This window comes from Podarcis pityusensis (genome assembly GCF_964106645.2).
Source record: "Podarcis pityusensis genome assembly, chromosome: 6".
Taxonomy (NCBI): Eukaryota; Metazoa; Chordata; class Lepidosauria; order Squamata; family Lacertidae; genus Podarcis; species Podarcis pityusensis.
Window position 1 is genome coordinate 55,407,222 of NC_138030.1, and position 26,796 is coordinate 55,434,017.

The window sequence follows — 26,796 nt, forward strand, 5'->3', positions numbered from 1 at the left end:
ATGGGATTAGCAGATTTTGCTCTCTTTTTTTTCCAAAATGTTTGATCCAATCAGATTGGTAAACCCCCAACATAAATTAAAGAGGAACAATAAAAATTGCAAAATGAAAAAAAAGAGAAACATAATTTTGCAACTTTTTTATTTTTCCTTTTTTATTTTATATCATGTGAACTAAACAGTCTTCTGTTAGGGATAGGGTAAAAGGGGGGGATACCTGATGACATAACAGTTTAAATAACATTAACAATGTTGCCAAAGAGGTGGTCTCTTTGCTGAAAATGGGTTTCAAGAAAAATCTATTTTTATAAAATATAAAGAATTTTTACAAGAGAATCTGGATTTGAGAAAAAAATATTTTGACTGGCTAATTTAGGGGAAATTGACAACTTTGTCATGTTCATACTGCACTGGTAACTTTTTAGAGATCAAGATGTGTGTTTTAAACTGGATTAAGTAGATTGTTTTTTGAAGGATGGGCTACAAACAGATGATCTTCGTATCTTTTCATAGCATGTAATAAAAATATTAAATACAGAACGGGAGAGTGTTCTTCCCAGGCACACAGTTACCCACAGTCAAAACCCAAAAGCAAGGAGATGAGTTGCAGGATGGTTTTTCTTTAAGTCATCAGTATGGGATATCAGCAGAACAAAAGTTTTGGAAAAAAATTAATTTTAATCAAAAAGTTCCTTTCTTTGAGCAGTAGGTGCTACAAAATTATTTACATATCTTAGTATCATAGTTAAATGTAATGTGTTTAGAGGGGAAAAAAGTACATTTGCTTTAAATTTGTTAAGAATTTTCAGGTTCACTTTCTAGCCCATACTGATATAAATTGGGCTGTGTGGGCACATTTGAAACACTCTTTACGTTGCTTGAAACACTTATTTATTTAATTGCTGATGTGACGCATATGCCAAAATCAAATATTGCTAGTTTGGCTAGTCTACTTATTTGTTTACTTAAACTATGGGAAGAAGCATATTATTGTGTCATTTTGTTGTGTGTGTATGTGTATATATAATATAAATATATATATATATATATAAAAAGAAGTTATTTTTTTCCTTTTGGTTAACTTATTCTAAGTTGTAACACTTTGCTAGTTTCGTTTGTATATGTCTTAAAATGTTTTCTTAATGATACTTAAGTGGCAAGAGGTATCAAGGTAACCTGTGTAGAAATATTGTTTGATATATTGTCATGTTTGTCGTGAATATTATTTTTTTTTCTTACTGCACAGTAGAAAACAACAACAACAACTGGGTCTTTATTTTAATGTAATTCAGATTGGGGAAAACAGAGCTAAGGGAACAAAATGACTGAGGGAGTCCTCTCCCATGTTCAGTGCACTGATCCTTTTCGTATGTTTGTGCTTTGTATGGTTATATATTTAAAAGAAAAAAAAGTCATGCTCTTCCCTGAGTACTAGAAACAGTTACTCGCTATGCATAATCTAGTTGATAGTTAAATTTGCTATTGCTTTTCTTGTCTTGTTATATACAATTTTTTCAATACCAGTTTAGTCTTAATGGTAATAAAACGTTATGGTTCTTTATAACTTGTGCTTATTTTGTGCATTCCCCTCCCTCCCCGCCCCATGCTTATACCCACTAACTGCATGTAAACTACATACTGGTTTTATTTCATTTATTTATTTTCCACACTGAAGCAGCAAACATTTTGTAGTACAAAAATAATTTAACAGCAAAGGCTGTGCATCCTAAATGTCATCAGTTCATTTACATTTTGAAATAATTTTAAATTTCAAACAAAACAAAACAAAAAAACTGAAAATGCCCTCATTCAATGTTTGGGGAAAACCTTTCTACACCATCTGCTGTGAATGAGCGCAGTTTGCTGGGAAAGTTTTGATGCAATTTCTAAGCATTAGTGGGGAAGGCATGTCAGAATCTTTTCTCTACAATGTGTTTTACTATCTGAAATTTAAAATAAAAAAATCTTTCTTAGGACCAGGCAGTTGTATATTTTAGTTATAATGTATTACTTCATGTTTAACTTGCTAGTTTAGATCATTTCTGAGGGAAAGTATTGTAAATGTTTTTTTTCATAACCTTGTTGTGTTTGAATTATTTGTATTTAAATTGTCCAGACAATAAATGAAAGTGTGTAGAATGGCTATGGACTTGCCATATTTTTAAAAGTGTTCAACTGTTTTCATAACCACAGCTTCATCCATATATCTTAATAGTTTTTAATCCTGTAGATCCCATTTTTAAAATTCTGGTTTCATCTTTCCAGCCCTTATAACTTTTCCATGCATACAGTTAACAATGCACTTACTAGGGGTGTATGCAGGCACTAAGATTTGCCTTGAATCTGTCTGTTTCTGTACTTGCTCTGCTTCAGTCTGTGTTTTGAGTTCCAAACCATTCTGTATAAAACAAAGTTGTGTGTTTTCCCATTAACTGTAATGCAAGAATCTAAAAACATCTAAACAAATTTACCATTTTTTTAAAAAAAGTGAATGAAATTTACAGGTACAGGGAAGTCTCTCAAGAGTGGCCTTAGCCTCCCAAATTGTAGACAAATAGTTCCAGGGATGTTTTTATAGGAATTAAAAGAGAGCCGGTTTCCTACATAATGCCCAAGTCTCTCTTCCTCATCTAGAATGTATACATTTTTGTCTCATAATTATAAGCTGCCAACCAAAACCAGATTCTCTTTGGGATAAGGTGGAACAGTGTCTGTTCCTCAGGAGCTGTGATGATGTAGCTGTAGGTCTTTATTGTCTGAGTGATGCTTGTCTGCAAAGGGCGGGTCATAGCCATAGAAGCCCTAGCAGTGAAAGGCATTTCTCATGGCTTTTGTTAATGATTAACTATATTGCTAGTGCAGAATAGAAAAATAGTACTTCCTACTTAGTAATCACAGTTTTGGAGAGAGTGCCGCTGAATAATCCAGTCAGAAGAAACAAATATACTGTGTGGCAGCTGGAAAATAAAATGTGGGAGGGACAACAGTGAAAATGGAATCATAGCAGCCAAATCTTGTTCCTAACCTTTAAGTGTTTGTAGGGATCAGAGAGTATCCATGATCCACTTGGGCCTCTTGAATGGCTTCTTCCCCACCTCACTGGTTTTCCTGCAGTTCCCTCTTCGTCAAAGCTGAAGGGAATGCAGGCTGAGCCCCTGATGATTATTACCTCCTTTGTATATATCCTGACAATGAGAAGCCACAACATAAATCTGTTAACTGACTGACTGACTGACTAACTAGGAACAACAACTTGGGAGTCGTAGTGGATAGCTCAATGAAGATGTTGCTGATAACAATTTCACAGGATTTAGTAAACCTGGTGATTTGAATGGCATCAGAGAACTCACTTAAGTGATCAACCAACCTATAATCACAGCACCTTAAATGGCCTGGAATTAGAATTTCAAGAGTGAATCAGTCTCTAAGCTTACTGAAAGAATCAAAACAAAATAAAAAAATTCCTTCCAGTAGCACCTTAGAGACCAACTAAGTTTGTTATTGGTATGAGCTTTTGTGTGTATGCACACTTCTTCAGATAGAATCAAGAAAGAATTCTTCAGAAAGAATCAAGAGCACTTGTTAACATTTAGACTTTTGACTCACCTGCCTTGTATCCTTGGTTAAGTGGCCATACACACAAGACGCATTGGCTCTAGTATACAGAAACTGGTAAAGGGATCTAGAAAACAAACAAGCCAAAGCAGGTTGAATCTGGAACGCCGGAACACCTGGAACTCCTGTTTCAAATGATGTAGTCATCTTAACCGTCCAGTGATAATCTCTAACCTGTGTAAAGAAGCAATGAATCACTTCAAATAGCATGAAATAGTTTAAATGACCAGTTGGCCATCCATTTTGAATCCCCGAGTGTTTGTATATTTTGTAAGCATCTGGAGTCCAGAGAGAAATCGCTCTGTTCAGCATCTCTGCTACAGTACTGTCTTCAGCAACCTTTGTTTGCTTCTAATGCGCATAAATAATTGGACGCTGTGGCTGCATGAAATCAGTTCATTTCCCTCATACTTCTAAACCCTACTGGAACTTGCATAGCAGTAGTGTCTGCTGAATTATGATCCTCTAGGTTGTCCTAGATTTCAGCACTTTCCCATGGATACCTTTAAAGCAGAGATGAGGAACCTGTGGCCCTCAAAGTATGCTTGGACTCCCACTTCTATCAGCTGACCAACTGTCGGGGGCGACTGAAGTTGGAGTCTAGCAACATGGAGTATCACAGGTTCCCCTTCTCTGCTTTAAAGAGTAGGACAATATTTTGACATTCATTTGCAGTTTAAACAGATTTCTCCACTTTGTTTATAGCCCGGACAGCCTCCTAGAGGTTTATATGAATCTCATAAATACAAAAATTTGCTCCACATTTATCTTTTCTTCAGGTTCTGTTGCTAATTGGAAATACATAAAACTGCAGCACTGCTCTTCATGTCCAAGCTTTGGAATAATATATCAGCTATCTGCTTGATGGTGTGCTGTTCTACAGGACTTTTACTAATAACAAATATTTCTTTCTTGCAAGAGATTAACAATGGTGACAATAATTAGTTTCATGCTGTGGGATGAGTTTTTGCAGCTTACGGCCGTCTTAAATAAATTTGAGTATTCATTTTAACATTGCAAGATCATCAAGTTTCTTTATGTGTGCATTGTAGATCACTGATCAAATGATGATTGTGGATTATGTGTGGAAGGAGGTTGCTTGTATTCCAGGGAGAGTGGAATATAGAAACTCTTTATCCATGTATTTTATGGGTTCTAATTAGTGGAAACATGTCCACCAGAGGTTGGGAACTGCAATATTGTCCCCAAATGTTGATCTGTTTTCCTTATGAAGAAGACATAACTGTGTGCCCTCTGGACTATGACTACTGGAATCCCCAATTCTAGTCAGCTTTCTCTCATTCTCCAATCTTTTAAAAAAAGAATTGCTGCAATAGTTGCTCAGAGGCATAGATACCTTTCACTGAAGACAACCTCCTGAGGGCACATCAAATCTGGCTAGTCTCATGAAAACTCACTGTTTCCTGTTGACCCTCAGTGTCTAGAAGTTTCCAGCATTAGATATAGAAATGTGACAGAGAACAGGTACCCATCGCTATTCTCTTTTACTTCCCAACCTTGCTTAACTTCCAGTCTAATCAGTGCTGCTTGGTGGTCCCAGTTTCCATTGCATCGGAACAGATCTAGGTATTGCTCTCTGATGACTACTATGACTGAGCTGTCAAGAATTCATGTAGGCTGACTCCTTTGTGATAACTAGCCTACTCTAGACTTCACCTGTGCCGGATTTCTGTTGATACCTGCTCATGTCACAGCCTGGAGCTGACACTTTCCTTAGGTAAGGAGACTGATTTTAATTGTGATGATGCATAGGTATGTTCATAGTTCAGTAACAACATCTGCATGACCACAGAGCTCTAGAAAATGGATACTGTTAACTTGTCAGATATTTCATCCTGACACTTGTATTTGATACACAGCTTCAGTTGCACTACCAGAAAAAAATAGTTTGGATATGGGCATCCTTCCAACAACTTCTGCGGTGAATATAAGAATACTTCACATCCACCAGTTTTTCTGCAATCGGCTCTTCCCTGTCTTCATTCAGTGCTTCCTGCCTACCCGTTTCATCTGATGGCCCTGATGTCAGTTTTTGGTGCTCTATTTCTGACATAAATTGCTACATTTATAATAAATATTTGCAGTAATGTGAGTGCCTATAATTTACTTCAGCTATTAGAGCAGGATTGTCCAAAATGTATATTTAATATGAAGCTCTGCACCCGGGGGGGGGGAGGTGTTTCCCAAGAATGGTTAGCCAAGATTACTATAGTCACATCTTGAGCATGAGGATATCTTGCTAATGTTTAAGGGCGAGGAGAGATTAGAATGGGTGATGAAAACTAAATCCTGCTACTTTTTTATGTTCCTAAACTTTTTCTGAGATTCGGTATTTGTCACTATTGTAGGCAATACATTTGGCTAGATGAGTTGCCTGTTTGCCTAATAGTATGGTGGTGCTTTAACCATGTATTTGGTATTGACCGTTTCCAAACATTTTCAAGCACACTTAAGTTCTCTGTAAAAAGCAAGAAGTTATCTTTTTACATTTTCATTTCTTATTTCAAAGAACTCTGTAGGATATGGAAGCTTGTGGAAAACAAGCATTCTGAGAGCGCCATTGTACTGCGTATAATTGAACACTGATTGATTTCCTTAGCAACCTTCTGCATAGCAACATCTGGAAAAACTAATACTCCAGCCAAAAATATGACACTTATTTACAAGTGAATTTCAAATTTACAACAGCAGTAGCATTTCAGTCTAGAAGACATGGCTGCATTTACTGACTAATTAAAGGAAATACTCGAAACACCAAATCTTGTGTTGTGTACATCCTTAAAAACCAGAAGCATGAATTAGCTTTTAACAAATAATACAATTCTGATTTTAAGTCTCAGTATGAAGCACTTAATTAATTTTGTAGGATAAGGAATCTGTCGCAAATATACAGCACTTCACCCACTCAACACCATCTGCTGTGGAGAATTAAATGTACAACTCGCAAATGAAATCCTACAGAGCTGGTGCAAAAAGGTCTTTGCTTGAATTTAAACAAGGCTGTGGAAACCAGCAAAACACATTGCAAAAGATCATGAAAACAACAACAAATGTGTCCATCAGTGAGTCATTCTCACAGTGGTTTTTCATATACTGGTTCTGTTGCAAGAACATTTGCACTTGATGCTAATTTTCCATATGCAAAATTCTTGCTTCAGCTTCTGATTGTACTGCCTTGCTTTTGCCAAAGCTTTCAAACATATTAAGTCTATGATTAGCCCAGCAATGTAAGCCAGAGTTAAGAAAGTAATAAAGTTATTTACCATAAAACCAAGTTGTCATTTTTAAACCATTCTTCTGAGTGTTACCGGGGTATTACTGGTATTTAATTTCCCTACCTGTGCCTATTAGACCAATTTAAGCTGGATTAGACATTATCAATGAAACATCTTGTCAAATTTTAAAGTTGAGATTGTCTATTTGAAAATTTGGCAGATGTGGATATTGTAAATCCTGTCTCACAAATCTGTTCAGATTTCTTCAATAGTGTCAGCAAGCAGATGTGATCCAGCTGACATAGTACACTAGGACTTTCAAAAAGCTTTCGACTAGGTACCTCCCCAAAGACTCCCAAGTAAGTTAAGAAATAAGAGGAGAGGTCATCTTGTGGATCAGGAACCGGTTAAGTAATCAGGAAGCAGAGAATAGGAATGAATGGACAATTCTTCTAACAGGGATGTAGAAAGGGGATTCTCCCAAGGTAAGTATTTACCTGTGATTTTTAACTTGTTCATAAAGTGTTCAGGGTGGCTTAAACAAGAGATTGTGAAGAGCTCCAAAGGGGCTTCTCCAAACTGGGCAGTAAATTGGCAAGTGCAATTCAATGTATGTAAAAGTAAAGTAATGCATGTCAGAGCAAAAATAATTTAATTTCACATCTACATTCATGGGGTCTGAACTGGTGGTGACTGACTAGGAACAGCAACTTGGAGTCACAGTGGATAGCTCGATGAAGATGTTGCCCCATGTGTGGCAGCTGTGGAAAAGGAAAATTCAGTGCTAGGGGCCATTAGGAAAAGAGTTGAAAATAAGACCGCCAATATAGTGCTATTAAGCAAATCTATGGTGTGACTGCATTTGGAATACTATATGAGCAGTTCTCGTCACCTCACCTCAAAAAGGATATTGTAGGGTTGGAAAGGGGTCAGAAAAGGGCTGCCAGAATGCTCATTGGGACCAGTGGCGGAGCATATCTAAATAGTGCCTGGGTTGGGGGGAGGAGCTTGCTGTGGCACCTGTGCAGGGGTGCCCCAGTCCAGGAGAGTGGGTGGCAGCCGCTCTCCGCCCCCAGGGAAGGAGGAGCCTCAGCTTGGCATGCCACAGCTGCTCTCTGGAGTTGCAGCCAGGCGCGGCAGCTGGGCGTGCCAGGCATGGAAGGACACGCAGAGAGTGATCTTCACCCTCTGTGCTCTCCAGCCCCCACTGCCAGCAGGGTGCGAGGCGGGTCTTGGGGGTGTGCCTGGTTCATCCCCCCCCCCCCGATTTTGCACCCGGGGCCACAGCCCCCATGGCGCATCCCACACTACGCCACTAAATGGAACTGTTAACAGCCTTTAGAGTTTTTAAGTTCAGAGAAAAGGCAAGTAAGAGAGATGGTAAAAGTATAAATTATATATGATCTAGGGAAAGTAGATGGAGAGAATGTTTGTCTCCATCTGTTATAACACTAGAATTCATGGACCACCAATGAAGCTGAATGTTGGGAGACTGTACAGGCAAAAGAAAGTACTTCCACACAATGCATAGTTAAACTAGGGGCATGATGGTCGCCAACTTGGATGGCTTTACAAGAGGATTAGACAAATTGATGGAGCATAGGGCTACCAATGGCTACTAACCCTGATTCCACAGTAGAAGGCAGGGTGCTTCTGAATATTTCCACCCACTCCATTTTCTGTTCCTTCCAATAAGTCTGCATTCTTTGCCCATTTAGTATGATCAGTCCAGTTTGCACTATTTGGTGGAATTCCCTCCTAGATCTGCAGCTCTGCAAACATTGTGGTCTCCCCAGGCCTGCTTGTTTCCTATTTTGCATGGAGAGTACCATTTTGGCTGCATAAGAACAGGTAATAGGAGAAATATGGGTATTGCTACGAGACTGCCCTTGGATGGGCTCAGTTTGCAAGGGGAAATTGCCCTCAACCTGCCTCCACTACTTTCCTCCCCCCGCCCCGCCCTGCCAAGGTTGGATTAACAGCAATAGTGGGGGAGGGAGATTTAGTTCTTGCAGGTAGGGTGTGTTATTTTAAAGGGTGGAACTTTTTTTTTTGCAAATTTCAGTGAGGCGGTCTTCAAAATACGTTTCTGGGTACGTTTCTGAAGTCACATTTGCTATTTTTGTGATTGGACATTTATCTTGGTAAGTCTACATTGGATAAAAAAGCACATAAACTGCTTTGAGTCAAGCAAAGATGTTTAATTTTACCTTATGAAAACCTCAGGTAATGCTGAATAATAATAACAACAAATATTAATATATATAATATAACAGCAATTACTTGGCGATCATTTTTAATGATTTCTATGCAATTTTACACACATTTTGCTTACAAGCAAAAGTAAATTATATCAATTTAATCAATGTATGTTTTGGATTCCCAAATCATGTTACAACTTTTTAGCAATCCTCATTTTCGGAATTTGAAAGTTAAAAAATCCAACACACCCTTAAGCAGGAGCTCTTGTAACTCCTTTCTGCTGATCTCATGACTTGAAACTGCTTTAATTAACTGTTTTGATTATTATACTGTTTTAATGGAATTGTTTGTTGTACTTTTTAATTGTGGATGTTTATTTTAAAGCATCTCTGACCCACAGGCTTAATTGGTCCTGTCAGACCATTTTGGCCCAACCACACTTAATTGCCCGTATGGGGCAGCATAAAAGTGCCACTTGGCTGGGTTTGCAGGCACCACCGATCAGCTGTTTGGTGGTACCTGAAATGCCTCCTGCTCAGCAACAGTTGGCTGATCATTGGAGATGACCTTGGTCTAGGAATATTTGCACAGGTATCAAAAATGTGTCTTCATTGTATTCCTAGGCCAAGACAGTTATATGACTAATGGTGATAGGAAGGCATGGTATAGTTCAACCTTTGCCAATCTGGTGCCCTCCTGATGTTTTGGACTACAACTCCCATCATCCCTAGCAACACATGCCTTGCTTGCTCTGTTGGTCACTCATTTGCCTCTTCTGGACCAGAACGCAGGCAGCCATTCTATAAAGGATCAGCACCCTGGGCAGAGTTCTTGTGCTGGCCCTCCGTCAGGAACTTGGGTCTCAACCTGTGCCCAACCACACCAGCCCATGGCACTGCACCATGGACTGTTCATAAATGTTAATAAAGATACACTAACCTCTGCTGAGTTCACATTCTGTTTCAGTAATGTAAGCATTGATGTAAGTAATACTGGATGTGCTGCAACATCTTACAGTTGTATGGTTACTACTCTGCTGATTTTAAACTAGTATGAAAGATTCTTTTGTTCCCCTAGACAGTCTTTACCGCAGCTCTCCCTCAGAGCTAGTCAATGGGAATTTTAAATATTTGCCAACGTTTTAATGAATTCTCATTTTCAGTGGTCCTCCTGAGAGAGAGAAGAACCATAGATTATCCAAGTGTTTTGGGTTTCCATCCCTCACCCCCGGGCATTCAAATTAATGTAGTTGCAACAAACATAAGTTTGAGCTTGCAAAACTGTTCCTTTTCATTATTAGAAATAAAATGTGCTTGTGCTATATATTAAACTGCATTTATATGCAGATGCAAATTCTTTCAACGTAATTAAAAGCACAGGAGAGGTAGGACTTTTCATAACGGAAATGCTGACAGATTCCTTCAAACGGTACAGAGGGATTTCTGCTGCTCTTTTGACCAGATAAACCAAACAGGTAATTCAATGTGATGTGCCAGCCATGAACTTGCCCCATTTTAGTTTTAGGCACTTAGGGAAGTTAAATATAAAACAGTGCAAAACTACACTGGCTTCAGGGCTCTATGGTTACACAAGCACTGGGGGTGAAGCTTTTAAGTTTTGCTTTTATTTTTCTCAAGGGCAATTGTTTCTCAAGTGAGATAGGCTTCCTCGAAGAAATGCAACTCCCTACTCTGCCTGTTTGGACCAGAAAACAGAGTGGAACTGTCTGTAAATCAATGCATTTCAAAACTAAACCTCAATCACTGCTTGCCAATAGTGGTAGCCAGCAGTCCCAAAGATGACAATTTTGGGGAACAGCAGGCCTGCTTTTCTCCACCCTTTCTGTTTGGATCTTCTTGTTGTCTGGCTGCAAGAAAAGGTGAATATTTCCAGCAATCTACCTTAGTTTTAGTTTCCTATGCATGCCACACCTCATTTTTAGCTGCAGCGTAGCAAACCAAATGAACTAAAATAACCACTATCATAAAATTCTTAGAGCGACACAGAAGCAACCGCTGTGCTCCCCAGAGACAAACATGAAAACATCCAGCCAGACTAGTAGCTTCTGCAGTGCAATAGGCAAGACTACAAGCTTGGAACTATTAAAATTTCTTGTGGAGCCTAAGAGTTCTATTCTCCACACTTTTAAGAATGTTGCTGTAAAAACACCTGCTTTAGAAACATTTGTCTTCTGTGAAGACACTTCCATTAGAACTGATTTAGTTATTTTGATTCTGTTATCATCCCTGAACATGCCTTTTAGACTGGTTAAAAAACATAGGATTCCGTCTCGAATATTCCTAGACTTTGCCATGTGTTTATGGGGGAGCTTCTACTTTTGCTTTTCTGCATTTGAGATAAATGATGGGAAGTGTGACTAGTACCTGCAAATACATGTCCACTTACACCACAAACTGAAGCATGGATGGGGGAAGAGAGCCTAAACAACAACAGTGTGCCTATGCCACCGGTGAGCAGTCCAGAGCTGACAACATGGACAGAGTCTGTATCGTTTTTAACTCGACTAATTTCTTTAAAAGGAAAAAAAAACTTAACTCCCAACATACCAAAAAAATAATAAATCTGAAGCTCCCCAAAATCAAACATGTTAATTAAAACTGAGTTTAACAGCATGCCTAAACTGAAATGCTTTACAAATAACAGGCAATAACTTTCACAGATCTCAGCAGGTAATCTGTTTTGCATCGTGGTGGAACAATAGAGAAGTCCATATCTCAAGTCCCTGCCAAGCTGCCCCTCTTTGTTTGCTGCCCTCTCCCCAGATTTTAAAGGTTAGGTGACCGAAGTAACATTGAGGAATGGCCAGATGGAAAAGGGCAATCGCTAGGGTACATGAGACTCAGATTGTTTAAAGCTGACATGGGGAACCTTTGGCCCACCAGATGTCACTGAAGTACAGCTCTCCCCTGATGTTGGCCATGCTTGCTGAGACTGATGGGAGTTGTAGTTCAGCAGCATTTGGAGGGCCCAAGTATCCAACACCTTGTTTAAAGCTGTTTAAGAGAAACTTTTGGCAGTGACTACTGTTAAAGGAGGGACATGGGTGGTGCTGTGGGTTAAACCACAGAGCCTAGGACTTGCCGATCAGAAGGTTGGCGGTTCGAATCCCCGCGACGGGGTTAGCTCCCGTTGCTTTGTCCCTGCTCCTGCCAACCTAGCAGTTCAAAAGCGCCTCAAAGTGCAAGTAGATAAATAGGTACCACTCAGGTGGGAAGGTAAACGGCATTTCCGTGTGCTGCTCTGGTTGGCCAGGAGCGGCTTAGTCATGCTGGCCACATGACCCGGAAGCTGTACGCCGGCTCCCACTGGCCAATAAAGCGAGATGAGCGCCGCAACCCCAGAGTCGGTCACGACTGGGCCTAATCGTCAGGGGTCCCCTTACCTTTACTTACTGTTAAAGGAGTGGGACAAACAGCTTTGTGAGGTGGTAAGCTTTCAGATGAAGATATTCAAGCAATAGATGGTCTCCCAATATCTCTCCTAACTCTATAATACTATGTATAACCAGAATTGGCAACAGAGGTGGCCAGGGTCACTGTTTTCAAATTGTGTGGATATGACGATGCATTCCTGCTCCTATCGGGAGGAGAAGCAGATAGCCCACACAGACTGAATCTATGGGTCGGACACCAGTGCCTGTGTGTCATGTGGTTTGGCTTGGACACGTCAGCAATCTTTTCTTTAGGGGGAAAATTGCAATCAGATGCAGGAAGGGTTGAAGCCAAATGGGTAGAGTACATGGTTTTTTCCTCCCTGCCCTAAGTTCCAGTTTCAATATCCTAAGACTTTATACAGTTTCCACAATCTCTGGTAGGAAGGCTGGGAAAGACCCCTGCTTGAGACCTTGGAGAGCTTCTGCCAATCCAAGCAAACAATATGGAACAATAATAGAGCAGGCAAGATGGAACAATAGGTGTTTATGTGGCATGCAGTTAGACGGCCTCTTACTGTTCTAAGAGTTTTGTAGACACTTTGAGGCTTGATTATGGTTGTCTGGAATTGTTTCTTCTTCATTGCTCTTGGTGACCGGAGTAACATTGGGGAATGGCCACCAAGTATTCTAGCACAAAAGGCACAGTCACAGTGAGAGTCCGGCAGCTTATGAAATGCTAAAAATGCCCCAGAAAAACAGTGAAGTATAAATTCTATGGTCTTCTCATTCCCCACCCCCTTAAGCTCTGAAGGAGAGAATTACTATCTTCTGAGATGGATAGCATCATTAATCAGAATCAGACAGTTCAGTTTCTTGCACAATGCCAAATCATCCTGGACTTATATTTGCTCTGACTGCACAGGAAATAAATATAGTCAAGCAACTGTTTGATTAGGAATGCGGACAGAAGAGGGGGTGGGAAAATATTAAAGGGGAAATTTTTGAGGCATAAACAGAATTCCAGCAAAAGGTTACTTCTCTAACATTATTATAAATAAGATTATGGGGGGTTATGCATGTGTATCTATGTATGTATGTATGTATGTGTATGTTTTTATGAGCTTAGCAAAAGGACATCATAAAATAAAATGAAATTATGTGTTTCAAGAATTTTAGATGCTTTTAACTAATACAAGTTGTAGCCAGTTTGAAAGTATTTATGAAAACATGTTTTAATTTATTAAGTATCCCAAGACAGGCATAATTCTAAACACTTCATGATCTCACCTGTTTTGGTTTCACAAATGAATGGTGTGGGTGACTATTTAAGACAGCTTCAAAATAAATGCAAAGCAGCAATAAACAGAACACCTCACAAAAATAGTAAGCGAATGCATAAACCTTTTTCCATGTAGGATTAACTAATTCTTCTCTATTCCTCCTATACTCTTAACAACATCTGTGTTCTCTGGCTTATATATGGGATTTAAATTGCATATTGTAAACTGCCTTGAGTGGAAATAGGAGGTGCAATTTTAAAAACTCAATAAATGTGTACTGTTTTTTCTCACTAGGTTCTTAAAGAAAGTCTTAGACCTAGTTTTCAACTCAACAACCTTCTGTCCTTCCACTCTGGTCAAAAATGTCTGCTAAGGGCTCATCCACACTTCCTCTTGTCCCATTGCTTCCACCCAGGGAAAACTGCTCTTTAACACTCAATAGGAGCAAACAACAATACAGGTTTTTTCCAGATTCACATTTGCTCCAATTTAGCACTAAAGAGTGGGTTCTCCATGGCAAAGGAGCAGGCAAGGGGAAAACCACTCAGACCTGTGCCTAGAAACTGTGGGTCAAGCAGAAAACCACTTGGACCCATGTTTTCTAGGCATGAGACAAGTATTGATGAGTTCTTACTCCAAGTTGGCCTCTATGCAGGGCCATTGTGCTGATTTAGCTAGTGCTGAGAGATTGGGGCTGTTGAAATAGTACTAGCTCTCCAGCACCATTACGAAGAAGAATAGTATCCATCTCAAACTAAGCCACTTAAGCAAATGAAGATTGACGTCAACAAGTCCATTGCCCTAGAATAATCGCAGAGCCTCTTCACATATTCAAACGTTAGCAGGTTCACTGTGTGAACTACCTTGTAACACATGAGAAGATTTCTTGCTGCTCTTCCTCCATGTTTACGCAATGTGTACACACTGCACAGGATTGCAGTGGGACTCCTACAGGTACACACAATATACAATTGGAAAAAGAAAAATACATTTACTAGGTCACACATTACAGGATACATGCATAGCACAAGTGATAGAACCAAAGTATCAAATGTGAAGAGCTTTTGCAGGATTATTTCTAGGGGAAGGCTGGCAGTGTTTCTCAAACTTGGGTCCCCAGCTGTTGTTGGGCATCATCCCTGCCACTGGTCCTGCTAGCTAGGGATGGTGGGAGTTGTAGTGCATTGGCAGCTGGGGACCCAAGTTCAAGAAGCACTGTGGGAATGAAAGCTAAGCCTATATGGGAGAACATAATCTTATGGGCATTCATAGAATCATAGAATTGTAGAGTTGGAAGGGGCCACAAGGATTATAGTCCAACCCCTGCAATACAGGAATCTTTCATCCAGTGTGGGGCTTGAACCAAAGACCCTGAAGAGTATTGTGCTCTACCAAATGAGAGCATCCCCAGGAAGAGTGGATTCCTTACTTGGGTAGTCCCTTTAGCTTCAGTCAAACTATTCTGAAGTTGTTAAAAAAAGAAAAGACAGTGAAATTTACTGAGAGCAGCTAGAGCCTATTCTTAGCATCAAAACCTTATGACACCCTTCATTGTTTAATCACAATGGTGTGGCATGAACATTGCCATTCAAGTATCAAGCATGTCAGAAGAGTGCTGTTAGTTCAAAGGTTAGAGAGTTCCAGTATATTTTCAAGTGGACATGATAAAACAACCAAATGACTGATTCTAAAGGTATGGTCAAAGCAACAGCTGCCAGTGTGGGGTACTAGGACATACACTGTCATGCTTCAGATGTTGTAAAGAACTGCTTTTACTGAAATTTTTATTGTTTCCCTCCCACCCCCCTTTTGAAAGCCACCCCAAGGTCTTATTAAACCAAGTGGTAGATAAATCTTGTAAAATAGACAGAGAAATCAAAATAGGATACACGAGTCAATAAGAACCTGATATTGTGCACTGACAATGAAGTTCATTGTCCTCAAACTGATGGAGATCACAAAAGTTGTCTTCAAACTGGTGGAGCATTGGCTCCTTCAAGTTGTTACCTGATGCCAGACTGTAATAAATGTAGGGGTTGCTCGTGCGCAAGTTGGTGCCACTCCTGGCTAGGTTGCCTTGTTAAACCTTTTCTGTCTGGACAGCCCTGCACTTCCTGGCTGTTCAGTCACTAGCAGAATCCGTCAGTGGGCGTTTCTTAAACCTTTTCCAGCATAAACGTTGTTTGACTCCAAGTCTCCTCCTACTCTCCCTGCACGGAAGCCTTCTGCGCAGGGAGGGCGTGGGTAGCGGAGGACCCGTGCTCTCCTCGCTGATCTCCGGCGAGGAGTCCTGGAGCCCCCTCGCCGATTCCCCCATCTGCCCCCCTTTATCCCTGGTGTTACGCTGATTTCTTTCCCCAGCTGGTGAGCCGCCTCTCCCCCTGCTGGGCCCTTCTCCAGCATCGCTTGAGAGCCTAGCCTCCGCCTCTGGCTCCGATGTCAGTTCCCTGACACATTTCCCTGACACATACGTAGCTTCCTGGGGGTGGAGCGGTGATGTAGGGCCAGTATGCTAACTTCCAAGCAGGTGGGTCCTTGTTGCTTGCTGAAAGGGAGAGGTGGTGGGGAGGTTGGCTCAGTGCAAGGAGTGTCTGATTGCCTCTGCTGCTGCATTTGCACCACGGTGGCCTCTGCATTGCCCCATGTCTCCCTGCTCTCCTGGTAAGCAACCCACCTGCCAGGAAGTTAGCATAGTGGTTTCACCTCATCCAGCAAGCTGCTGCTGCTTAAACACTTTTATGCTTAAAGAAGTATCAGAAGACAATTGCAATACAAAAAAAGAAGAGCTTGTTGTGCTGTGAACACACTGCCAGCTTTGCCTCGAGCATCTGTGCTGCTATCAGAGGTCAGAATCACCGGGCACCTACCGAGGCTCAGTCCACAGCAGGGCAGCCAACTTCTAACTCCTGGACTGCTGCCCCTGACACTGCTGCCAGTTCGTCAGCCTTTCTCTGAGGGAGGGAGCAACAGTGACATCAAGGAGAAGCAGCTTCTACTTGCCTTGCCCTTTGAATGCTGGTGCAAATTGGGCCCTTTGAGAGAGGACAAACAAACGAGCAGTTGTCACTGTGACAAACAAGAAAGGGACCTACTGAGGACATATTGACAAAGGACTCCCCCAAACCTGTCTGGTGTATCAGCCAATCAAATACTATGTCATTTTTGCCCCACTTTCTCTCATGCACACCCATCTCCTACTGCTGTCCACCTCCTCATCCAACTGGGAAATAAAGCAATTAGGTGACAAAGATGGGAGCAGTGCAGCCTCCTGCAGTCAGAGGCATTCAGCTGATGGGTGCCCTGCTTCCCAGACGGAGGGTGATACCATGGCAGCAACTGGGTAAAAGAGTGAGTGAGGAGTGCCAATGGCAAGTTTGTTTGATTCTCTGGGTTGCTAGAGATGGATATTAATGCTAAAGAGAGATCTCACAGCGTGTTTACAGCACTGTGAGCTTCCTTTTTATATGACAAATGTTTTCCACTTAAACCTAGAAGATTCATACTGAACTAGATTGTCTGATGCATGGGCCTTGAAAGAATCTTGAAATATATTGGAAATGCATTCTATTTAGGGGGGGCACTATGCTTCCCTGATTCTGAGAATTAATATTATGGAACAGTTCATTTGCTTAACCCATCCAGTCTTTTTTTTCTTAATTAATTGTTCACGGTAATCCTTTGTCCTCCAGCATCGTATACGTTGCCAGCAGCACACTATAATGTTGAGCTACTGATGGCAGCAGGAGGATCCTGCCTCTTATCCACAGCTGCATCATAATTCTTTATGATACACAATTAATCTTCTGCATAATTGGCTCAAAGCTGGTTGTCCCATGTAAAACCCATCCAGCCAGTCTCTGAATTTCTGGTGTCCCGAAATGTTCACAAACATTTTAACTGCTAAGGGGAAAGTTTCCATCAAAGAACATCAGCAAGCAGAACAGATTCTATGAAGGAAGGAATTTCCAGTTCCTTTGGAAATTATGAAGCAAACAATGTATATCAGTTTGGCTGGCAAAACTGGACGCAGAAGACTGGCAATTCATTGTAGGGAAAAATGTGGGGACACAGGCAGGATGCAGAAAGGTGTGGAAACACATACCTGGAAAGCTTGGAGGAAGGTACCTGAGGAGCAAGGGCCCAGATCGCACGTTAGGTCGATGAAATGGGACAAACATAGACATTTGAATTTTGAAGCAGGAACTAAATGGGAGAATCAAGGGAGAAGGAAGGAAGAAATAGTGAGGAGGAGGCAGGGAATTGTAGGAAGGATGAGTTGTTGAAAATGTTGTGTAGGAGGAACAATTCCACACAGTGCTCGGAAATGGCGATAGATGTGCTTTTTGACTGAAGCAGAGCAGATAAATCACACAGATTCATAGGTCTGGAACACTGGGGAGAAGAGAGACCAAAGGAAGGAGGAATTTGGTTCCTTGATTTGAAATGACTAGTCAAATAATCTGGTTGCAGATTTGAGTATATGTATGGTGATTTACGTTTTAAAGGTCAAAATTCTCAGAGTATTGCAGGAAAGAGCTCTAAATTTTTGAGCGCCATCTGTAACCTAGACTAGATCTAGACACATCAAAGAAGCATTCCAGTTAAAAGCGTTGCAAACTTTGTATGAGAAATCGGGTTAGCAAAAACGGAACTCCACAGCACCATCTGGTGTCACGGTGTTAGAATGCATAAACAAGGCATATAAAGCATTTTTTCTTTACCAATGTAGCTGAGTCCCTAGAATGCATATTAATCTGGAGTTTATGAACTAGCAAAGTTCTAAAAGGCATTTGTGTCAGCATAACACTTATAGATACCAGGCTGCCAGCTTACTTGGGAATCTGAAGAAACCATTGGCTGTGAAAAGCACTTGTTACTGATCTTTAACTTAGTATGATTTAAAACTGTCTAAATATACAGCTAGTTGCTGAGTTATTAATAGTGGGACTTTCACATTCATTACTGCTATTCCTCACTTTTTGGAGTGTCTAATTAAAGGAGTGATAGAGGAATTGTCATTTGCTGTTAAAACACTGCTGGCTGAGAGGTGTGAAAGTAAAGACTCTTTTCAAACATTTGAAACCCTAATGGATTATGTCTATCAGAAATCTCAAATGCAAATGGAATTACCACTAGTCTTCAGTCATTGCAAACAAAATTAGACTGAATGGAAATTAGGCACTGCAGAATCTACATAGGAATTTTCTCAGAAATGCCACAAAATATATCAATCTAAAAAGCCAAAGCAGCATTTTTCTGGGAAACAGATGCTTTTCTCCGACTTCAGCTAATTTTAAAATATGGAGAGGTTGTTTTTAATTTCAGAGATGGATTCAGACCTTCCAGTTTCAATGTGTACTTGGCAAAAAGAAAAAAATCGAGATTTATTTTTTTTAATCTCTACTGGGATTCTGTACAACTGTGCATTGCAGAAAGGATGCGGGTCATTGCTCCCTGCTGATTTTATCTTCCCCACAATGAACATGCAGAATCAGCAAGCTCCTGCCTTCCTTGTGCATGTTTATGCATTGGTCAGGACCAGGTGTCATAGCTGCACGTACACATACCGGAAGCCAGGAGATGGGGGAGTTGTGGAGGGCTTCTTTGTTTTGTTTTTTTAATGTGGCTGAGTGCAGAAGAGAGCCTGCTGATTCTGTATGTTCACTGCTGTGGAGGGGTGGGGGGGAATCAATATGAGAGCTGAGAACGGGTGCAATGGTGTACTGCAAAGTGTAACGTTAAGCTGTTTCTGGATGGAAACAGAGCTGATTTATTCTTAATGACTTCACTTTGCTGACCATCAGGTTTTTGTTTCATTATTCAAAGGCAAACACTGAGCAAGCATTTTCTGAAAGTGCCAAGCACTCTAGAGCAGGAACAAGCAAGCACACTGTGTGTCCTTCGGATGTTTGGTTTATTTATTACACACAATTTGAGGGAACTGTTTGCTCTTGAAATGCATCCGGAGAAGAGCTTTTCTAGCAGGCCTTTCCCCACCAAGTTTTGTGCAACTGCTCTTTTTTCTTATAGGCATTTCAGATTTACACAATATCTATGGTGAGATGCAAAGAGCTTATTTTAAGCGCAAAAAAACCTTGTGTTTCTGAAACTTTCTCTTACATACACACACACACACACACACACACACACACACAAACACGTGTGTCAATTACTTGTAAAATTCTCCTAAGTTTCAACCTAACCAGATATTTGGAGGGGGCTGGATCTCTTCTGCCCCACTGCTGCAGGCAGAAATAGCCCAAGGCTTTTTGCTGCCTGAAGTGAAGGACAGAGTCAGTAACCCCTACCACCACCACATTTTACATATAGAAGGCAACCGGATGGGCAGCTGGATCATATTTCAACATCTGCAGCAGGACAGTGCCCTCCCCAACACCTGAAGGCAGCAAGATAGCTGCAGCTTCAGTGGTCCAGAGCAGGCCCCATGGCACACACAGCTCTCTATCCTCCGAACACTTGCTTTGCTCACTGCTTCCCCTGACACCTGCTTGCTGCCTACTCAAACACGTTGTGTGAGCAGAGTGGAACATGCACACACAAGTCGGCTGCTGGAGTGTGTGGCCGGAGTTGGCAGGCTCTCTGCCTGCTCACTCGGTCAGGATTTAGGAGTCTTTCAAAGTATTTAACACACTGGGAGAAGGCAACATGGTAAGGCAGCCTGCAAGCCAAATCCAGCAACAAGCATCACTGCCTCTGGGGCTCAGGACCATAGGATTGGCCCAGTGAAGGCATTCCGGAGGACAAGGTCATATTTTGTCCACTTATTCATAAAATTGTTTTATTTTTAAATTACATCGAAAGCACTGCCAGCTAACATAGTTTCCTGAAAGGTGACACTTGCAGCTGAGATACACTCTACATTCCATTTCCACAAACCCCAAAATTCACCCAGTTATATAGAACATTGAAGACAATGGCAAAGATTTATGTACGACACAGCTTTTCTGTAATTCAAACTCAGATTTCCCAACTGGATTAATTTACGGTGCTGCTATTAGTGTCACTTTTAACTAAGTATGAGCAGAGCAGGATCTTGGGTAATTGAAACTGCACGAGGAAGTTTTATAACTTTGAAAGTGAGATGACACTTTCCTATTATAATATATTTCTGGATGTAGCATGTGCCCATTAAGATTGATTATGCTAAAATGGCTCCATCAAAATCTGCACAAGTCCTTTTGGAGGCAGCACTAGACAGATACTGAATAAAGAATTGTTTTCAAGGAATTATAGATTTGGAAGGGCCCAAAAGACAGACTAGACTTGCTTAGAGCAACCCTCCACCACCAATCAAGCAGAATAACCAGACTATTTGTAGATAATCTAACATCTACAAATGCTAAGAGTTCTCCTTGCAAAGTTTAGGAATCCATTAGAGATATGAGGAGCTCACATGTTGGCAATCCCTGCCAACTATGAGCCCAATCATAAATATATTTACATATGTTATAAACACATGCATGCTTCACACACTGAGCAAAAACTGAAGACTGCCCAGAAATGTCCCTTAGATCAGAATACAGCTGCGAGGTTACAAACTGAGACCAGGAGCATGAAGCATTTGAACCCAGGGCTTAAATAACGGCACTGGTTGTCTGTCAATATAAAGGGGATGTGTAAGTCAGACAATGCAGATGTTGAGTCAATATTGTAGTTATATCACTAGATGTTGTGCAGAAACAACAGCAACAACTAACCCCATGTGGTTTCTTTGAGATGTCACTACTGCTTCATTATAATTATGAAGCAGCATCCAATTAGGTCAGGCCTTCAATAAACGTAACATTTCTTAAATACACCATATGTACATCTGCTTCCTAACAAAAACATGACCACCAAGTGGCTTGCAATCATAAAACCACACATGTAATCACATATGTAAAAAGATAAGATCATTCACAGACACAGTTTATACTCTAGATACCCTATCCGGATTGATTAGTAGGCAAAGTTAAAGTTCCAAAGTGCACATTGAGCAGTGTCAATGTTAAGGTTCATAATTTTTATTTCAGTTACAACTATGTTTTGCCCTGTTAACATTTGATTTGACCCAGCTCTGCAAAAATGAGCTGTGCAGACATTTTGGAGTTTAACTGGGGAGACCTGTGTTCAAATTCCTGCTAGGCCATAAGGCTCTCTGAAGGTTAACTGGGGCTGATCTCCATATCTCAGCCTAACAAGTCTGTTGTAAAGATAAATGGGGGGAAACAGTCTATGCTACCATGGATGCTTTGGGGAAAGGAAGAGATAAAAATATAACAAATCTATAAATACATTCTCTGTTTACCAAGCAAGCTTTCATACAGCCTATATTAAGCCACAGCATACAGAAATTTTAGACTGGGTATGACTTCAGTGTATTTCCTTGCCTGAAGTAAAGCCTTCCGCTGGATAGTTTCGGCCAAGTTGAGAAACTACAACTCCCATCAGCCCCAGTCAGCATGGCTAATGGCCAAAGGTGATGGGAACTACAGTACATTGGAGAACCAAAGATTCCCCACACTTGGAGTAGGTCCTTGGGGTATGCAAAGATCAAGCACTAACTGCAATGCCAATATCCCTTCACTCCCACCTGTTTTTATTTCATTTCACTTCCACTGGGAAATGCTGTCACCTTAGAAATAAAAGTTCCCCTCTCTATTTCTGCAAAAAACTCCAATGTGAGCAGAGCAGCTCTTCTGCATTGTTCTCCACATGACTCTTTGTTTTAGTCAGTTATGGCTGTATATACTCTCATTTTCTCTGATTCCGAAAGCTGTTATGTATTTAGGTGGAAGATCTGTCAGCCCATGCTCCTAATAAGAAACGTACACATAGACATGAGCAGGACAGTGGGTGAAAACACTGACCATTAAAATGTAGTTAAAATGTTAGTTAATCTGATCTACAGAGCTCTGCAAAATGATTTTGTATGATTTCCCCCCAGCTTAACATTGTAGCATTAATATTTCATTGCCTAGAATTCACTATGATTGTAGTCCTGTTACTGTCTTGCTCAATTTATTGCTTGGGAAAGTTATTTTTAATCTCTTGCAGGAACTAAAAATGCACACTTAAGAAAAGCCCTCCCATTTGGAACTGGCTTGATACATTTCTGATTAAAGCCATGTGAAGATGGATCCTGAAGCACTGTTTATTGGAACAAAATTATACAGTAATTTTCTGCTGCAGCTGAAACTCTATGCATGACGATATTAGATCACACAATTAGTTTTAATAGACGGCATGGCTGGGGGGGTGAGAAATATGCCACGGATGGCGGATATGATGTGTAGATCCACTCTAAGTGAGCTTGCTTGAGGCAGCTTGCTGACATGGTTACATTGGGTGGTGTCATGGACCGGATGGACAGAAGAATGGTGGGAGGCACCAGCTGGGGAATGCTGAAGAGAAGAAGACTCAAGAGCCCAGGGACTGGTGGTAGGTTGACAATGAGTTTTAGAGGGAATGACCACTCCCCACATCAAATGGGGGGGTGCCTTTTGCATGGTCATGCACAACCCCCCGGACCCCAGTGCAGCTCCCGGTAGTTCAGGCCAGCTTCACCCTCCCCAGGCTGGATACCTGGAGGTCTCCGCCTACCTCAGCCAATCGCCCAATTCCGCCTGGGGAGGCATTGCCAGGGGATCGGCCAGGTAAGGGGAGGGACCGCCCTACCCACACAACAGAAGGTGAATCTTACCAGAGGCAACAGGGTTTAGTGAGCAGGGAGAATCTGTGGCAGAGAACTCCAGAATCAGAAGCGGAAGCAGAAGAGAATGGAGACCAAGAAGCAGAGATGAGTCAAGCTAGTGAAGAAGCAAGGGTGTCTCCCCTTCCTGCTGCAACAAGCTCCCCAACCCTCTGGTCTCCCAGGACCAGGAGAGGTATGAAGTGGGAAGAGCAAAGGCAGACACGATGATGTAGTCTCAGATTGCATTGGGAAAAACCCATTAGAGGAGGAGATTTAGACAGCTGTAGGAAGGCAGTCTCCACAACTTGCCTCACAGGGTCAAGACCTATTGAAGAAGAGTTGCTGTGTTCATTAGGCCTGGTACTCCCAAGCGGATCCTGTTTCTTCTAATAAAGAATTAACTTCACTTACTCCATATGATTTATTGCTAGTTCACTCCTGGCAGGTGGCCAGATGCTGTTTGACTCCAACTCCCATCTAGCTAACATGGCCAGTGGCCAGGGATGATGGTGTGTGCGGTCCAACATCTGAGGACCAACGGTTGGGGCAGACTGGTCTAAAGGATTTATCTTATTATGGGAAATTAGCAAAAGAGCTAGAAGACAGGCACTCCTAGGTTTTATCATGTTTTGTGTTTTGTGGTGGTCCACCATGCCACCGCTAAATGAGACTTTGAATTACATGTCAGTCAACAACAAAGATCATCCTGTCACAATCATGCTCTCCTTTTTTAATTTCTGGCAATCATAAACTGTACATGATTGCTACGCTCTTCTTGTGTGGCTCTCTCTGCCTTTAACAACTACAGAGTAAGGAGATGGAGATAAGCTTTCCTCATATAAGGGGGGAAAGGTGGAAACCCTAATTGCAGCATGCACTCGCACAGCAATTGTTAACCAACATGTCTGTTGTGTCTTATTGGTGAGGAGAAATTGGAGCTGCATACAGCTGAGGGTGCAGGGGGCAATTACTTGAGATGCAATTGAGGCCAGGTGCACCAAACGGAGTTAATCACTGAACTCAGGTAGATATTTGAATCCTAAATTGGTAGAATGCCAAAATATCATCAATCAATGCTACAACACTGGCAAAATACCATGATTAACCTCGGAATATGAAAATCCTTTAATTGACATACATGAAAAGAATTTGAAAGAAAGGATCAGCCTCCTTGCACACTTTAATTGCTCAGATTGTGTGAACAAAAGATGGCTAATGATGATTAAATCACATTCAAGGGTATACTAATCCAAGATAAGCAGTCTTGACAACATGCACCCGAGATAGCTCATTTGATAGGCCACTGGTAGTAACTTCTATGATTTTTGCATATTTTTAACCAACTAATTCACCTAATCCACTCTGTTAATAATGGATTCCTGGGGGGAGGAGCCATGTTGGCTCTCTGGAGAGTATACACAATAGAGTTTTTTTCTATATTGAGAAAGGGGAAGAGTGAATGGATTGTAAATCTTTGTGCTATTTATTGTTCTGCCAATATGCATCACAGCAATATTGTAATATATGCAGGCAAACTTATGGATTTTATTTATGTTCAAAGAAGTCAGTTACTTGCACTCGCTGAGACTCGATAGTCTCATTTTACCATTGGGTCTGCTGAAAACCTCTGGAGAATTAAAATTCTCATTAAGTCCACGGGAAAGCAGAATTTAATCAAATGTATTCTAAAGCTCACTGTTAAAAAATATGCAACTATAAATTGAATTTCTCTTAGTAGCTGGCACAGCTCTTCAGCAACAGCTAAAGTCTTTTTTTATTTATTATACTATGAATGCAAAACAGATAAAATTAAATCCTACATCATCAGTAGCTCCAATCTCAATACATTACTTACTAGTGAAACTTTTCTGCAGTACCTACAAAAAAACACCATCATGTGTCATCTTTCCAAGCCTTAAGGAACATCCTAATCTGAAATTGAAAGATAAATATTGCAGTTATGAGTCTTTCTGTCATGACTCAAATAATTTTAAAATTGCTGAGATGTATTCCTCTAACAATGGTAAAATGGGTCTAATGCAGGATAAAATGGCAGTTTTAGTCTCAGTAATTTTGATAGCAGCTTGTAATTTTCATGTACTTGTTACATTTCTCAGATCGGCAAAGATTACAAGAGAACACTTTCCCATAAGGGAAAAAATATCCCATTTTACTGCTCATATTCTTTACACACAGTATACTTCAGCTTTGAGAATGATGAGGACTTTTTTGAGTTTGATGCTATAAATATAACATTGGACCATTTGGCACTGGAACAGATTGCATGAAATTAAGATGTTGTTAGGAGCCACCTGGCCAGTTCTAAACCAACCTGAACTGGGATTTTTTTGTTTACATTGGTAGTTTCTTTAAAAATCAGCCTTAGCGTTATTTACAATTTGTACGCAACTTAATTAAGTTCTGCAAATGAGTACTGTATTGGAAAGTGACAATTCTGTTCTCCCGATTAATAGTGCTTACTGCGTTCCTTTGTACCAAGAGCTGGATTCTCCTCAGGATTCTGCACGGTAAATGTCACAATGATTCCTGTTTTGTCTCTCGCAGAGGTTATTTCAACTTTAACAGGTGAACAAAAAGACATGCAATACTTTTTTGCTTATTGTGAATGGGAAACCTGCCCTTGGTGCACTTCTACCTGTCACACCACTGTTAATAGCAGAAGAGCTTTGGAGAAGTGGGCTACTTCATATTAACCCTGATGGAACAATTGTCATTCCCAGGACTAGTTACTTGTGCAGTGATCCCAAGCAAAATTCCCAAGAAGTATTAAGTGCCACTTGGTGGCCCCTCCCTTCCAAGCAAATCTGTTCAGGGTTTAGGTCCACCACCCAACCCAAGGCCGGAATCCCTTTTCCAAAGAATGGCACGTTTTCAAATAACTAGGTGCCTTAAGCCTTGTTCAGATGTTTTTCCTTGTAAACAGCAGGAAAAGAACTCAAGAAGGTGCCAAAGTAAGTAGAAATACAGTGTAAAACCATTTCTCACACACGTTCAAGAATCGGGCTTACAACCAGGTAAACAGGTATAGGATTGCAGCCCAAGATTTTAAGTGTTATAGCAACAGCCAACAGGCTGGAAAAGCATATTCACGTGTGGAGTTCACTCAGAAGCCCGTTTTCAATCTATTAGTGTTATAGTTCATTTCTTTTTCATATTAGCAAATCACCAGCTTACAAACTATTTAAAATTCAAAGTGGAGGAAGCTTAAATATACAACTGAAGTTTTTCGCTGCTTTGCATAAAACTTTGGAGACACTGAGAAAAGGCTATCCATGACCCTAATATATAAAGAGGATTATTAATGTCCCACATTTTTTGTTCCCTGCTATTAATTTAAGACCAGATCACTAGATTTGG

The 26,796-nt window shown here is 40.8% G+C and overlaps 1 long non-coding RNA gene across 3 annotated transcripts; it reads right to left on the reverse strand.

Annotated features, from left to right (window-relative positions):
- Window positions 1-1,687: 1,687 nt before the first annotated feature.
- On the reverse strand, window positions 1,688-25,344 carry LOC308479141. Of its 3 annotated transcripts, XR_013987494.1 has the most exons (3): window positions 25,274-25,344; window positions 3,604-3,786; window positions 1,688-3,182 (listed from the first exon to the last, which is right to left on the reverse strand). It is a non-coding gene; the product is annotated as an uncharacterized lncRNA (long non-coding RNA). The 3 variants fall into 3 exon arrangements; XR_013987495.1 differs by lacking the exon at window positions 25,274-25,344 and having other exon boundaries at window positions 1,688-2,954; window positions 3,604-5,771; XR_013987496.1 differs by lacking the exon at window positions 25,274-25,344 and having other exon boundaries at window positions 3,604-5,771.
- Window positions 25,345-26,796: the final 1,452 nt, after the last annotated feature.